Below are 14985 nucleotides of genomic sequence, written 5' to 3' on the forward strand. Positions count from 1 at the left end.
AACTGTATTGACTCTTATTGCTTCTGGGGTATTGTTTTGGGCTGCCTCCAAGTTACTTTCCTACTGCTCCAGCTGCCTCTGGGGTGCTATTCATTTAGAACATGGGCTGGGTCTTGTAATGAAGGGACTGAGACCACAGTTTTCATAGAATCATAGAATATCAGAGTTGGAAGGGACCTCAAGAGGTCATCTAGTCCAACCCCCTGCTCAAAGCAGGACCAATTCCCAGCTAAATCATCCCAGCCAGGGCTTTCAAACTCAGAGGTCTAACTTGTACCGATCCACATGTAACACCATGTAATATGTAACCCGCCCGTCTGAGAGAAAGTTAGTACACATTCTTGTACACATTTGAAATTCCACCTTACCCTAGGAACAAAAGACTCTGTAAAAAAGACAACATAGGAACTTTAAGTGCCTTAGCCCTATAGTAACATTTCAGCAGGTGTTTGCCAACCAACCCTGCCTGTAAACATTTGAAATATCACTTCTATTGTGAATGGTATTTCTTACACAGGAAATCTTAGCCTGTTGTGCTTCAATGACCTTAGCATTCTGCAGCCCGTGTTTGAATAGCAGACAGGGAAGTAACCAGGCATGTTGCTGAGTGGCTGTCACCTGTTTCTCAAGATGCCAGCGGCTAACTAAGTAGATCCTCAGGGTTAGAGTGTAGGAGCAAACTGGGGTAAATGTTTAACTTGACTCTTTGGAGTTTATGGCTTGTGCCTTTCTTTATTAACCCAGCATGGGTTTTTTTCTTTACAGTTGCACAACCGCAGGCAGGCAGATACCAAAGGGGCACTTGATATAACTTGCTTATGGAAGAATGAACAAAGGTAAGGGGCTTTATGTTTTATATTCCTATCATACCTATACATTGGAGAGACGCTTCAAGTTTCCATGTTGGCTTTTTCTAGCGGGACAGCAAGCATGTAGAAAACAATATCAATATTGTGTCAGGTAGAAATGGGAGAACATCCAACTAGGGTTTCAGAATGAAGGAAAATGTTATGTTGCTCTGATGGTATTTTCTACCTTTTGGGCAAGTTGGTTCATATACCTTAATGTCATGCTATGATGTTGTTAGAAAGATCTCCCTTGCAAAGCAAAAGTGACAGCAAGAAATGCTGCTCAGAGTTGTGAATTTTTGTCAGTGAGATTGTGTGGTTAGAGCTGGGAATTTTCTGACAATTTTTTTTTCTGAAAATGCTGATTCGTTGACACCAAAACTGAATCGCAAAACACCTAACTCAAACGATCGGAACTTTCTGGTTCGAAAATGTCAAACGGGATGTTTTGATGATATTAAAACTTTTCAAAACAATTATTATTATTATTTTAGTTGAAATGACTTTTTCTTTCAGAATTTTAGTAAATTTACACTAGGAAGTTTTAAAAGAAAAGGTTTGAAATGGAACTGAAGCATTTCAAAATTATTGAAACAAAAGATACTGATTCTTCTGAACTATTTCCCCTCGCCCCCCCTTTGGTTCATGAAAATTTTCAAGATTTAAACTTTTCATCAGAATTTGGACTGGGAACAATTTCAAAAGGTCAAAAATTCTCATGGAATGGGAAAACCACTTCCCACCCAGCCCTCTTTGTGGTAGCATAACACTGAAAGTCCTGTGGCTGCTTACATGTTTTTTAAAGCAGGTCACTGGATAGACCAAACTGTTTTCATACTAATTCAATTTATATCATATTGGGATTTAAAGTGAGTAGTGACAATGAGCTCTTTAAAGAGCAGACTCGATGATCACAGTGGTCTCATCTTGCAGATTTCTCCTGCCTCAATTTCCCTGTCCACCAGACTGGATACCCTATATCTTCCTCTCCCTGTCGTTTTCACTACTGTCTTAACAGATCTCCCCATTCATAGAGATGGCCTTATTATTTCTGTTGTATTAAGGTCTAAGGTTTTCATCAGCCCCTTTGAAAAGCTCAGGATAGCCTAATTATTCTACTCCTTCCAAATGACTGTGTCCTTGCGTTTTATTCCCTTCTGTGTAGTTGTAGGTGTGGGAAGAAGGTTCTTTGTGAGGGAAGCCAGCTGTTGATTCATCTGCTCAAACACAAAGGGCTAGAATGCCATTGTAACCTGATACAGAAATGAGCTTGGTTTTTGGCACAGTACAGGCATTTGCTTTGTATTGCCTGTATGTATGGCATAAAGCAGCTCAGAGTGAGTGCCTGGCTAAGAGGGCTCACCCGCTGAGCTCTGCCTTTATGCTTGTTGATGGGGTTTTAAGTGGGGAAGGGTTCAGAGGGATCTTTGCCAAAATTAAGTGCACAAAGAAAATTCAGGTAATAACTAAAGGGCTGGAATTTAGTTTTGTTTAGTTTTAAAGGAAGGCAATTTTAAAAGAAATTAAAGGTGTAATGGAGGCATTGTCTATTCAATTGTCTCTAGAATCTATTGTAAATATTAGATAAGATCTGGTGCATTATTTATAATAATACTATTACCATAAAGTTGTTTGCAAACATTAATTAATTGATGAAGAACCAGATTCTTCCACTCTGACTCCATGAGTAGTACTATTGGTTGAATGGGATAAGTAATGGATTTTATGGATGGGGAAACTGAGGCATAGGGGCAACGTCAAATGACTGGGACAAATTCACACAGCCAGTCAGGGGCAAGTTGAGACCAGAACTCAGCCTCTAATTCTTACCATTAGACAGTCTCTCATTCCTGATTTACATAGTCTTCAAATAGGGGTGAGGACGGAATCTCCGCTCCTCCCTCTCGCCATGTTTAACATTGCACACTCAGATATGGGCTGTATTATGGAATTACCTTTTTCTTAAGCTACTGGGCTCTGCTGGTGGGAAGATTATTATTATGATTTATTGATATGACAGCAGCACCCGCAACTTGCTAAGCCCTGTGCACACACAGAGAAGAGTTAGATTATTGGTCTGACCCTAAGTTTCTACATTCCTAGGAATCAAAACCAGGGGGCAGAGACAGTCCTTTTGTTCTGTTTGTACAATATCTAGCACAATGGAGTCCTAGTCCATGACTGGGACTCCACAGTGCTACAGTAATGGAAATATATAAATAATGAATAATAATTTCTAGTAGCTTTGAGAACATGGTAAGGAAAGGTTCACAAACGCATTATATAATGTAAAAGCGTGACACATTGCAATAAGCACCAGGATCCATAAAGTTTCACCATCTTCACATGCCTTGGAGGCAAATTATAAATTACGGTTTAGGAGCTATTTATGCATAATCTCGCTCCTGTAAACATTAAAAATGTTACCATTTGTGGGGGCGGGAGAGAAAAATCACACTGGTCTCATTCACCCTCAGCCATTCTACGTGCACTGACCTGTTTTTCTGTGCTTGCAAGATGGAAAGTACAATTGCGACAAAGTCCAAGGTCTAGTTCGGGCTGGACAGAAAATTGCCCTGATCGATGCAAAGGAATGTAGCCTAAGCAGTGGGGAATGGGATTTCATGCCAGTCCCTGTTCTGATCAGTGCTTGTAGTGTAGTTAGCAGTAAGAATTGTCATGATCCTGGGGAGAGGGTAATGTGCAGTTGCTATGGTGAATAACAGATGTTGAACTAATTCCTAACAATGCCACATAGGGCAGGATTCTGAGACTCCTACACTGAATAGCATTGAAATGAGCGGGAGTACTTCGGGGTAGTAAGCATTATCTGTCAGAAGTCAGAATCTGGCCCATAAGAAGGAGACAAGTAAATGTGGAATGACATTAATTTTCAAGAAGCTCGTGGTTTTATCATGGGTTTAGCTTGTTCCTAGTCTGTTCACGAAATAAGTGTAAAGGCAATTGCAGAGTTATGACCAACAAAATGGCACCTGTTGTAAAGTAGCTGAAGTCAGATGTTGCAATCCTCCGAGAGGTTACAAAATCAAAACAGGTTCTCTGGACGAGTGTGAGGCTTGGCAAAAGGATAAGGAACCTTCCATCTATTCAAATAGACCCTAGGGCTGTACAGGCTAAAGTGCCTTATTATTCGTCAGGTGCTTGATATTTGAGATGAGTCAGTGGAGTTCAGTCTATTTCCTGGTGATGTTGTGCAATCTGGCAATTCAACAAAGCCCTTGAGCATGTGCTGAACGTTAAGCAGGGAGGCCTGGCTACTAAAATACACACAAACAATGGGATGTAGCCCACGCTCACATGATTTGCTGACTGGAAGGCTCAGCAGAATGCCTCGGAACAGATGGGTTATTCAGAACTTGAATTTCCATCCTGACCCTTTTAAGCGTGTCATTTCTCTGGGTCAGTGGAGAGACAGCAGAAGGGCATTGTGGGGAATTTTGCACTGCTGCCGCCTGGACTGTACTAGGTCTGTGGGTAACAATTAACTCTTTGTGCTTGTAGGCCATGTGTACATTAGGGAATTTTAGAAAAGCATTCCCGCTGGTGCCAGCCCCAGCTCAGCTTTACCAGTGGGAGCCAGAGTATAGACAGTAAGAGAGGCCATACTGGGTCAGACCAAAGATCCATGTAGACCAGTATCCTGTCTTCAGACAATGGCCAGTGCCAGGTGCCCCAGAGGGAATGAACAGAACAGGGAATCATCAAGTGATCCATCCCCTGTCGCCCATTCCCAGCTTCTGGCAAACAGAGGCTAGGGACATCCTCCCTGCCCATCCTGGTTAATAGCTCCCTTAACATGTGGTCTTTTTAACACTGTGTGCTTATATCCAGCAGCAACATAAACCACAAGCATCGAGGGTGACATTCTCCAGCACCATTAATTCATCATGGCTCATTGGCATTCACTTGACTAATAGGAGGAAAAAATTAAACAACTCCTCCTTTCCATGTGTGTCACATCTCACATGCTCTGCAGCCCATGATTCCATTGGATAATAGCATTTTGCAGTGGTGAAATAGTAAAATAAAATAATACCACCTCAAAATGTCAGGGTTTCTTTTACAGGAAATCTATTGATGTTAAAATAAATAGAACGATATTCTTTCATTTTTTTTTAAAGCTAGTAAATTCCAAAAGCGGATTTATCCAGTTTCTACAATATGCTTAAGGACTTATAGCACATGATCAAATGCAGATTTATTAGGGGCATAAAGAGTTGGCATACGGCATCCTCAGTGCTGCTTTGTTCTGGTCAATGGGGATTTTTCATCTTAATCATTATTCCTGGGACCATATGTGGCCCTGCATTTTCCAGAGCTGTTTTACTTTTATTACATATAAGGGGTGGATGAGCACTTCTTGCTGGTACATTTTGCTAGAGACCGTGGGAAGAATGATCATGTAGTGAAGTCACTGGGCTGTGACTCCGTAGAGCTGAGTTCAAAAACTATTGCACTAACGATTTTGCAAAATGTTTTCATTGTTCATCAGAATGTTCCGGCTGAAAGCACTCTCATTCTTAAGATGAAAGCATTAGGAGAAAACAAAGAGCAAAAGGACCTACACACATGCTAAAAAGCTTGCCAGGAGTCATTCCACTCCAACCTTGGGGCTTGGTAGCTATCAATCATTCATAACCCACAACTGAGTTTTCCCTGTGGTTACCAGTTCATAACTGTGTCAGATTCAGAATCAGAACAACCATGAATAGTTCAGTCTTTCCTCTATGCAGCTTGGGCCTTTGATCTTGGCCTCATATAACAACTGATTAGCAGACAATGGCTCTCTCCACAGGGCGTAGTTTCAAAAGGCTGTTTTTTTGCATAACTGGAGGTGGGGAATTTTCATTTACCTCCCCCTAGATCTTCCCCAAGAAAGCCACTTAACACTTTTTGTTCCCAAGGTCCATTCTTGTCTGGCACATTGTTCAAAAAAGTCCTTTGAAACCTGTCATTAAATGAATGGTTTATGTAGTATTGTTGTCCTGAATTGTATGTAACCTTTCAAGGAGGGAGATGAGACAGATGTGAGACCTGAGGGTTCAGAGTAGCAGCCGTGTTAGTCTGTATCAGCAAAAAAAAAAAAAAAAAAAACAGGAGTACTTGTGGCACCTTAGAGACTAACAAATTTATTAGAGCATAAGCTTTTGTGGACTACAGCCCACTTCACTTTGCATCCGAAGAAGTGGGCTGTAGTCCACGAAAGCTTATGCTCTAATAAATTTGTTAGTCTCTAAGGTGCCACAAGTATTCCTGTTTTTTTTTTTTTTTGCATTCATTTAATGTAACAGAGCCCCAAAATACTTAATTCAAGAGGGTCTCCCGAGGATATGGCAGGAAATTGTCAAATCTTTCCCACCTCCCTCCTAAAGAAGTGGGTGTAACTAGGGTGATTGACCGGCATCATAACCCATTGACTTATTTCTTGGAAAGATTTGTTCCCTGGATGGCATTTCTGCCATGATCTTTCATAATTTCACATTTCAAGTATTCAGATAATAAACATTCTGGTAGCATTCTACAGCCTTCAAAAATCCATACAGAGTAGTCTGTCTGTGGAACCTATGGGACAGAGCTCTCACATGCCCTCTCTTATGCCTGGTACCCCAAAACCTTTGGCTGAGAACTTGAGACCTGGTCCTCCCACTCCCATCTGGTTTCTAGGGAGTGTGTGTGGTGTCCCTGCATCCTTCAAGGGGTTGGCTGCATCAGTGATGGGTTGAGGTTCTCCATCACATGCAGCATTTTTCTGGACCAAAGGGAGAAATAAGGTAGGGCTGGTTCCCTATAAAGCAGATTTCAACCATGCACTACTTTTAACAGCAGCGGGTTTGGGCAAGAGAGATTATTCAAACCTCCCAATAGCCAAATTCCTTTCTCTGCCCAGAGGTCAAGACCCAGAGACCTTGGTGGGCTAACTTTAGCTTCTCTGGGGGGAGAGGAAGGAGTATTGATCTCCACATCTCTAAGGTGGCCTTTTGTTCCCCGCACATTGGGTTAAGGTGAGCAAAATATAGTCCTTTGAACTCCCAGGTTTTACATCTGTCATGTCGCCCTCCCCTCAAGAGGTTACCTATAACTCTGACCCACAATAATACATAAGCCATTCATTTAAGTTGACATATCTTTGGTGTCCATTGTATTAATTCTGTAAATTCTCCCAAGGATATGACAGGAGAAGGAACAAAGGGCACTCATTGGAGTCAGTGAAAAGACGACCTGGCTAATTCTCCCCTCTGTTGGCAACCGATTCAACTCTCATTGTGCCACGGGAGTTGGATCAGCTTTTGGTCTTCTTGAGAGGAACTGGTCACTTGAGATATCAGATAGGGAAGTTTATCAAATCATTTCATACCAGTCAGAGCCTGGAAAATCTACGAAAGCTCTGGGGCAATGGAAAATAGGAAAATTAAACACAGATTAGAGCAGGCCAACTCAACTGTATTCTGCAATCTAGTCTTCTGAATTATATATATTTACCTTTTAATAATGATCCTTGCTAAGCACACAGGCCTGGCTTGATAACACCTGTTCACAGAGATAGTATTTATATTTTGAACATAAGTAGCAGGTACTTATTAGGAGGCACTATACATTTTTATGAGACTTCATTTGATAACCCAAATCAGTTTCCAACACTAAGAAAACAAAGCATTATATTATTCTTATTTACTTTATGTTTCAGAATATAACACACAATGCAGCAAACTGCAGATAAGATTAAATCATAAGCTTTTTGAAAGCCATTCTAATCTACAGAGTACAAAACTCTGGCACAAGGATGCATGATAATGGCTTTCCAGAATCACATGATCTTGATCTCCAAAATTATGCTCCGTTATCCTTAGGGAGCTCAGGCTATTTTCCATGACCAGTTTTTATCTATCATGTTTAACCTGTAGAGAGGTGTGTGTGTATGACTGGAAAATTTTTGTCCCCTTTGATAAGCTCAGAGAACCACCTTTTTAAAATAGAGATGATATATATGTAAAAAATACCTTACTCTGCTCTGCATAATACTGCACTGTGTCAAACACAAAGACACAGATTAAAAATAGGTACTCTATTGGAGAAAGAGAAATCCAGTCCTTTAAATAAACTTCTCCATTAGAATTTAGGATTCTTTCTTAAAATAAGAGACTATATTCCTTTTCATGCTTTTCATACAGGGTGTTCCTTCTGGCCACATGTAAATATACACCTCTACCCCGATATAACGCCACCTGATATAACACAAATTTGGATATAACGCGGTAAAGCAGTGCTTCGGGGTGGCGGGGGCAGGGCTGCGTGCTCCGGCGGATCAAATCAAGTTCGATATAACGTGGTTTCACCTATAACACAGTAAGAATTTTTGGCTCCCGAGGACAGCGTTATATCGAGGTAGCGGTGTATTCTAATTAATAATAGCTTTAGAGAAAATGGGGATTATATCTAGGTCTTAATTTTCAACTGGGCTTTAGCTGGCTTCCATTTTTGCAGAATAAATGTTGCTCCTGAAAATAATAATACTCGTATTTTTTGTGGGCACAGACAGACAGCTTAATATGCAACTTCTAATATTTCTTACTGTAATGTACTGTGGGCACGAAAAAGCGGGCTCAACTAATTATTTGCTGTCACAAAAAAATTGCACCTATGGAAACGTCAGCTGACTGGATACTCAGCTGGAAAATGGACCCCTAACATTCAAAGGAGCTTCAGATGTTTCCTGTTATCTACATACCAAGAAGAAATTAAGGTGCCAATCCTGATGTACTTCAATGGGAGTTTTGCCCAAAATGCAGGATTGGGTCCCAAATTACACAGTTTGTTCTACTTAGTTATTACTGTCTGCAGTGAATCCCATTAGATAAAGGGGAGAAAACATAATCAACATTTTTATAATTTCTTAACTAATATTAGCAGGATGAAGAGAAAGCAAAATATTGTATTTTATTTTGCACAGACTCTTTTACAAGTAACAAAAGAAGTGGCTAGTTGGGTCATGCCCCTGGAAAAAAATTATAGTTTGGGACATTTTCCCCATTTTATTTCTGTAGCAAGTTGCATTTGCTGCCAGGATTAAAGATGTTTAATTGAAGATCAAAAGCCCCCCAGCATATTTGTTTTTAAGTACAAAATCATATGAAACATATCTGGAAAAAGTTTTTTTTCTTCTTCTCAGATTTAGAAGAATGAGATACCCCTGATTACTATGAAGGAACAACACAAAGCAATAAACAGCCTAACAAAATGGACTTTGCTTGTATGTTTAAGATTAAGGCTAAAGCAGGTGTGTTTTAAAACGAACAATCAGTGACATTAACTAGGATGAGACGCTTGCAGAATTTCCTTGTGATCAGATTGTTGTTTCATCTTCAAGGTCAAACTGTTTCAGGCTGAAAGGAGACCTACATTTTCTGAACAATCCTGTGCTTTATTTGTCTTTGCTCATGCAGGGCTTTTGTGGTGCTGAATGGATAGCGCCCACTCAAACACAACACTTAGGTCCCTCTCTTTATCTTAATGAGGCCCAGTATAAGAGTAACTGAACTTTGTGCTTGTTAAACCATAATGACTATTCAGCCTATTAAACGATGCCAGAGGATGAAAACAGAATACATCTCTATTAGTACCCAGCCTGACATTCAGCTCTATCTCTCAGATGACATGCAAAACTGATATCCTGAGCACATGTGGTCAATAAAGCTGCCAGGCAATTTTGTCTAAAAGAAAAGTTGTTAAAACAGTCTCCCCAATCCAAAGGCCATTTTGGGTAACTGCATTCTGCTGACATCAGTTCCTGTCACTCAGGTTAATTTATTGTCGTGTTCATTATTATTGATTATGTATATTATAGTAGTGCTTAAGGGCACCAGTCCTGGATTGGGGCACTACTGTACTAACATGTAGCAATGACATGGTCCCCACCCCAGATTGTTTACAATCTAATTAGCACCCTAACTTTGTATCCTAAACTGGTGCAGGGTGATATCGGATAGGGTAAACAACTGCTGCATTCCACCAAAGAGGCAGCAGATAAAGTGAATTCCATTTATGGTTTATATTTTAGTTTGTAACCAAGCTTTGGAGTGAAAGGTGCTGAAGAATTGCACCATGCTGTTATGATGAATGTTCAGCCATGCAAAATAATAATCTCATATAAGGAGCTAGATTGTGGCTGATCCTGGTGTGGGAATACGGGAAGAGAAGGCATTGGTCTTCCTGAGTTTAATGGCTCCTGCTGACTAGCATCGCCAGCAGCACGGATCACCCAAAAGGTGTGTGTGAGGGCAGGGGGAGAGCATGGCCCTGCCCAAGTACTCTCTGGTTAGTGGAGTTGGCTGGATGCAGAAGGAACATACATGAAGTCCTTGAAGAAGTGTGGAAGAGGCTGCAGTCCCCTCTGTGCACTGGTGAGCTCTGGGAGACACCAGGGGAGATGTCAGAGCACAGCTCCCAGGGAAAGTCAAGTTAGCTCCCTTAGGCACATTGGAGAAAATCTCCCTCATGTCTCCCTGAGAACTGATGCCTCCTGGAACCCCAGGAGTTGGCTACGGGGTTTGTCAGGGCTGGCTTCTGTCTGTTTATCAGATATCACATTTGAATTCTCTTCCCAACAATTACATGTTTCTAATTTACTGATCCTGAGCAGGTGCTAAAGCCAGACTGACCTGCGTCTGCTGATAGAGGGATACAGGGTATAAAATATAGAAGTACAGGAAGTGGGGAGGCGGGTCCCAGTTTCAATCTACTAGAATAAACCCAAATCTTCAATGGCTGAATTTATTCAAACAATCCTATTGTCTTTTCAAGGCTAATGCACATGAATACTGCGTTAGCAAAGTGAATGGAAAGGGATTCCATTTCAATGAACATATATAATGTCCCAGCCCAGGAGAGTAACATTTAATTGATGAGTGGCTTTATGTCTAGAGAGTATTTATAAAAAGGAGTCAAGGTCTGCTTTACATGAGAGATTTTGGTCGTACTATCTAGCTGCTTGATTGTTTGAGAAAGCTGTTGCTTTGCGGGCAAGAAAGAATAAGAGTAAATTCATTCCGCTAGGACACATTTCTTTAGCCCCTCAATGAAGCCAACTCAGTAGTCACAAAGTGGTCGTCCATATTTAGATACATACATTAATTTACTCAAGTATAACAGAGATGCTGGGTTTTTTTAAAGCAGATATTTTAAAGCAGTTATTGTTCAACTTCTTAGGTATTAATAGTTAATCTCTCTTAACATCAGATGGCTGTTTGGTAAGCTATGTAAAATGAATAAGGGGTCAACCTATATCTCATATAAATCATTAGGTGTCTTTCTACTGATTTCAATCAGACTTGGATTTAAGTATCTCCATTACAGAAATATAGGAGCACCTCAGAAAGATTAATTAATTTTATCCTCACAAAATGCCTTAGAGATAGAGTTTTACATTATTATTCCTATTTTGCAGCAGGGGAATAGAGAATGGGGGCTTGCTCATGGTCCCACTGTGGTTCAGCCAATGTTTGAACCCAGCTCACCCCAGTCCCAGTCCATAGAAAGGTTCATTAAGGCAGTGGAAATAGCATGTGGTGGGTCAAATGTAAGAACCTGCAGGATGAGGGCCTCGGACTACAAGGGTGGTAGGCTTCTGATAATTCTACATCACCACCAGAAGCTCAAGCCAGGGTCCTGCTGGGGGTCCCTGTGAAGCTAGGCACTGCAGGAAGTATCGTCCAGCAGGGCTTTAGTGGCGATCTGTGCCACAGCCCACTGATTGGGCTGTGCTGTTATATAACTCAGGAAGCTTTCACAAGGAGCTGTCTGAGCAATGATGCAGACCAACTGCTTGCTTGCACTCCAAACCTTGTCTTGCTGCAAACCCTAGACCCCAGCTCCTGATCCCGATTCATCCCTGACTCCACTATTTAGCGCCTGACTGCAACTTGGTAACTGACACATGTCAGCTGCCCACGGCCCAGCCCTGAGCGGTAACATGGGGTGCTCTTGGAGAACAAGCTGGTGGTGGAAGTCTGATGTACAAGAGACGTTAAAAAGAATGAAAGAATTATTCAAAGGGGTTGAGGAAGCATATCATGATAAGGAGACACTCAAAAGTGCGTACAGAGGAACAAGGTGCGGGCGGTAATATCTTTTATTGGACGAACCTCTGTTGGTGGAAGAGACAAGCTTTTGAACTAAAGAGAGCTCTTCTTCAGGTCTGGGGAAGGAACTCAGAGTGTCACAGCTAAATACAAGGTGGACCAGATTACTTAGCATAAGCAGTTAACACATATTCTAAGAGATTAAAGTGCCATGAGAAAAGTTAAATCAGAAGAAAGCATTTGTGCACTGGGGAAGTACACTTTGTGCCATCTGAGAGAGAGCTGGAGAACTGCAAAGAAGAACCAAATATGCAGGGGTGGCAGTGAAATGGCAGCAGGAGTATTGTGGGACCAATAATTAAGTAACAAACTGAAAGGAGAAGGGTGCTTGCTGTGTGTGTTTGTCCTGGCCTGCTCTATGCTTTGGAAAGAGTGGGTTTTAGGGAGATGGAAGAAAAGAAGATACACGTAGTAGAAAACAATATAATGAGGAGAATGGCAGCCAAACAGATGGTAGACAGAGTGCACATGGAAGAAATGAGGTGGAAGATGAAGTTTGGACTTTGAGTGATAGGTAGGCTGAAGAGCGTAGGTTTGAGGTGAGCTGGGCATGTGATAAGAATAGGAGAAGAATGACCAGCAAAGGACGTATGGGAGGAAGAAGACAGCAAGAAAGAACGTGAAAGACTGAGGATATGATGGAAAGAGTCTGTCAAGATAAGTTGGATGAGAAAAGGACTAGAACTCCAAGACCTACAAACTCATGCCATGGACAAGAAGGAATGGGGAAGGACTGTGAGCACCTCAGACACCATGTAAACAGGAAAAGGAGTCAAGAAGTGAAGTGTTCCGTAGAAACCACACCCTCTGCTGGCACTATTCATAGAGTGTGTATTTGAAAACGGAATTACTTTCATATTTATATTTAGGCTCATAGCTATTAAGACTACAGGAGGGAGGGAGGTGGATTACAACTACTTTCTTTGCAAAACTTACTTCCAATATCTTTAAACTTTTATTAAGGAATCAAACGTGCCCGTTTTTAATGTACTCTTTCTTTATAAATATGAACTAAGAACATTAGGCTAGTCTAATCCTGGGTCTCCTTATAAGAACAGTAGATGTGAATGCAAAAAACCCAATATTCTTACATGTCAAATCAAAGTCCAGGTGCTGCACAAGCCCATTTCCTCCCTTCAGTGTTTTATTTTTTCCCAGGCCTATAATTCCCCCATGGGAAACTAGGAGAAATGTTAATTTCTTTTTTTTCTTTTATTAAAGTAACAGCTCTGGTGATTTAAACAATCAAGCACATGTTCTTATGCTGTCTGCACCTTCTGCTCTCCATAAATGGTGATGTGGGTAAGAAAGTAAGGAAATGACATTAACCTTTTCCATCTGATAAATAAGGGCTCTATTCAGTTGCAATAATCCACATCCTTCCCCAGAGATCCAGTTAATTTTAAATGAACTGCGCCCTTAGGTATTAAATTATTTCCACACTGGCTGGCCGATTTCTTGGTGAATTATTCACGTCCAGGACTGAAGTAGTCTCCCTATGCAACAGTGAATGAGGAAACTGGCCTTCTAGATTTCCCGGTAACCTGATTGTCCTGCTGGTAGGGCTGAGGGATTCATCAGGCTCCCACAGGATTTATGACTAGCAGCTGTGCTCATTGAAGACAACAGGAGCAGGACTGGCTCAATGATCCATTTGATAGCATGGCTTGCTATCCTTGTCTACAGCGAATTCTTCACCCTTGACAACCATGATACACCCTCAGCTTATGAAAAGTAAGGGGAAAAGGACACCTGGAATGGGTGGAAAATGAAAGTGTTTGTGGGTGTGGCCTGTTTACAGGCAATCCCCAAATGCAGACTCAGGTGTACAGATGTCCTTATGTTAAAGAAACAGTTATTTTTAAGACAAGTGGCAGTGAGAGGATGGAGGTGGGGCAATGATTCATCACTGCTCCAGTCTCCCGGCAACACGCTCGTAAAGACTAAAACGTATCCCTGCACTGGAAAAGATGGGATCCAACTTTTTTTTTTCTTCTTGCAACTAGATTGCTCTGGTCAGGCTGGTGCCTGCTCAGACATATAAACAATGAACAGCAAAAGAAAGAGAAAGGGCTATATGCATTTGTGTATGTATATGTAGGCTGGGATTTTCAAAGGAGCCTAAGGGAGCTAGGCATAATTGAAAATCCCATTGAAAATAAATGGGAATTGGAAATCTAACACTACTGGGTTCCTTTGAAAATCACAGCTGTAATGCAATTCTTGTACATGTACCTAGGGCCTAATCCAAAGCCCATTGAAATTAAAGGGACTCTTTCCTTCAAAGGACTTTGGATTAGGCCCCTAAATCACTGGACATGGGCATTAAAAACAAATAAATAAAACAAACCAAGGTTTGAAGGACTTTGCAACCTTTCCACTGCTGGAATGATCTATACCCTGTGGGTGAATTATTAGATTGCATTGAATTTACTAGAAAACAGGAGAAACATTTAGGTATAAATAAGAATTCATACCTCAGTGTGTCATTTACGGATTGATTTCAAAATCCCACAGCAACTTTGTTTTCAAAGAATTCTGAGCCAGATCTTCAGCTGGTACAATCGGCAAGGGGCAGTCAAAGGAGCCACGTAAAGATCTGGCCCTCTAAATGTAAATCCTGTAGTGTCAGGGTTGACTGAGCATCCAACCCTGCAATTAAGTAAGTATATTTTCGCCTTTTGTATCTATATTAGAAATCATGGCAGAACATGAGACTGCTAACATCTTACAACCTTTGGAACACTTTCTCATGCCAGCGTCTTGCTAAGCACGGGTGCATTAAACTGTGATTCATTATCACTTAACCTTGGAGCTGGTCGTGACCAGTTCTGTCTGAATTCAGTTATCTTGTTCTCCACCAGAAAGATTTCCAAGCATTTGTGTTATCTCCCTTAGCATCTAAAGTAGGGACGCTGACCACAATTCAGAACAGTTTCTGGTGGAAAAAAATACAGGAAAAAAATGCAGATGATGACAGG

General features: G+C 41.1%; 1 protein-coding gene across 1 annotated transcript in view; it reads left to right on the forward strand.

The window, feature by feature from the left end:
• The first annotated feature begins 711 nt into the window (after positions 1–711).
• KCNJ16 (potassium inwardly rectifying channel subfamily J member 16) overlaps positions 712–14985 on the forward strand; it is a 43018-nt gene continuing 28744 nt past the window's right edge. Inside the window, exon 1 of the mRNA XM_034790553.1 lies at positions 712–836. The gene's annotated coding sequence lies outside the window, so the exon portion shown is untranslated. The remainder of the gene's footprint in view (positions 837–14985) is intronic.

Source organism: Trachemys scripta, chromosome 14 (genome assembly GCF_013100865.1).
Source record: "Trachemys scripta elegans isolate TJP31775 chromosome 14, CAS_Tse_1.0, whole genome shotgun sequence".
NCBI lineage: Eukaryota > Metazoa > Chordata > Testudines > Emydidae > Trachemys > Trachemys scripta.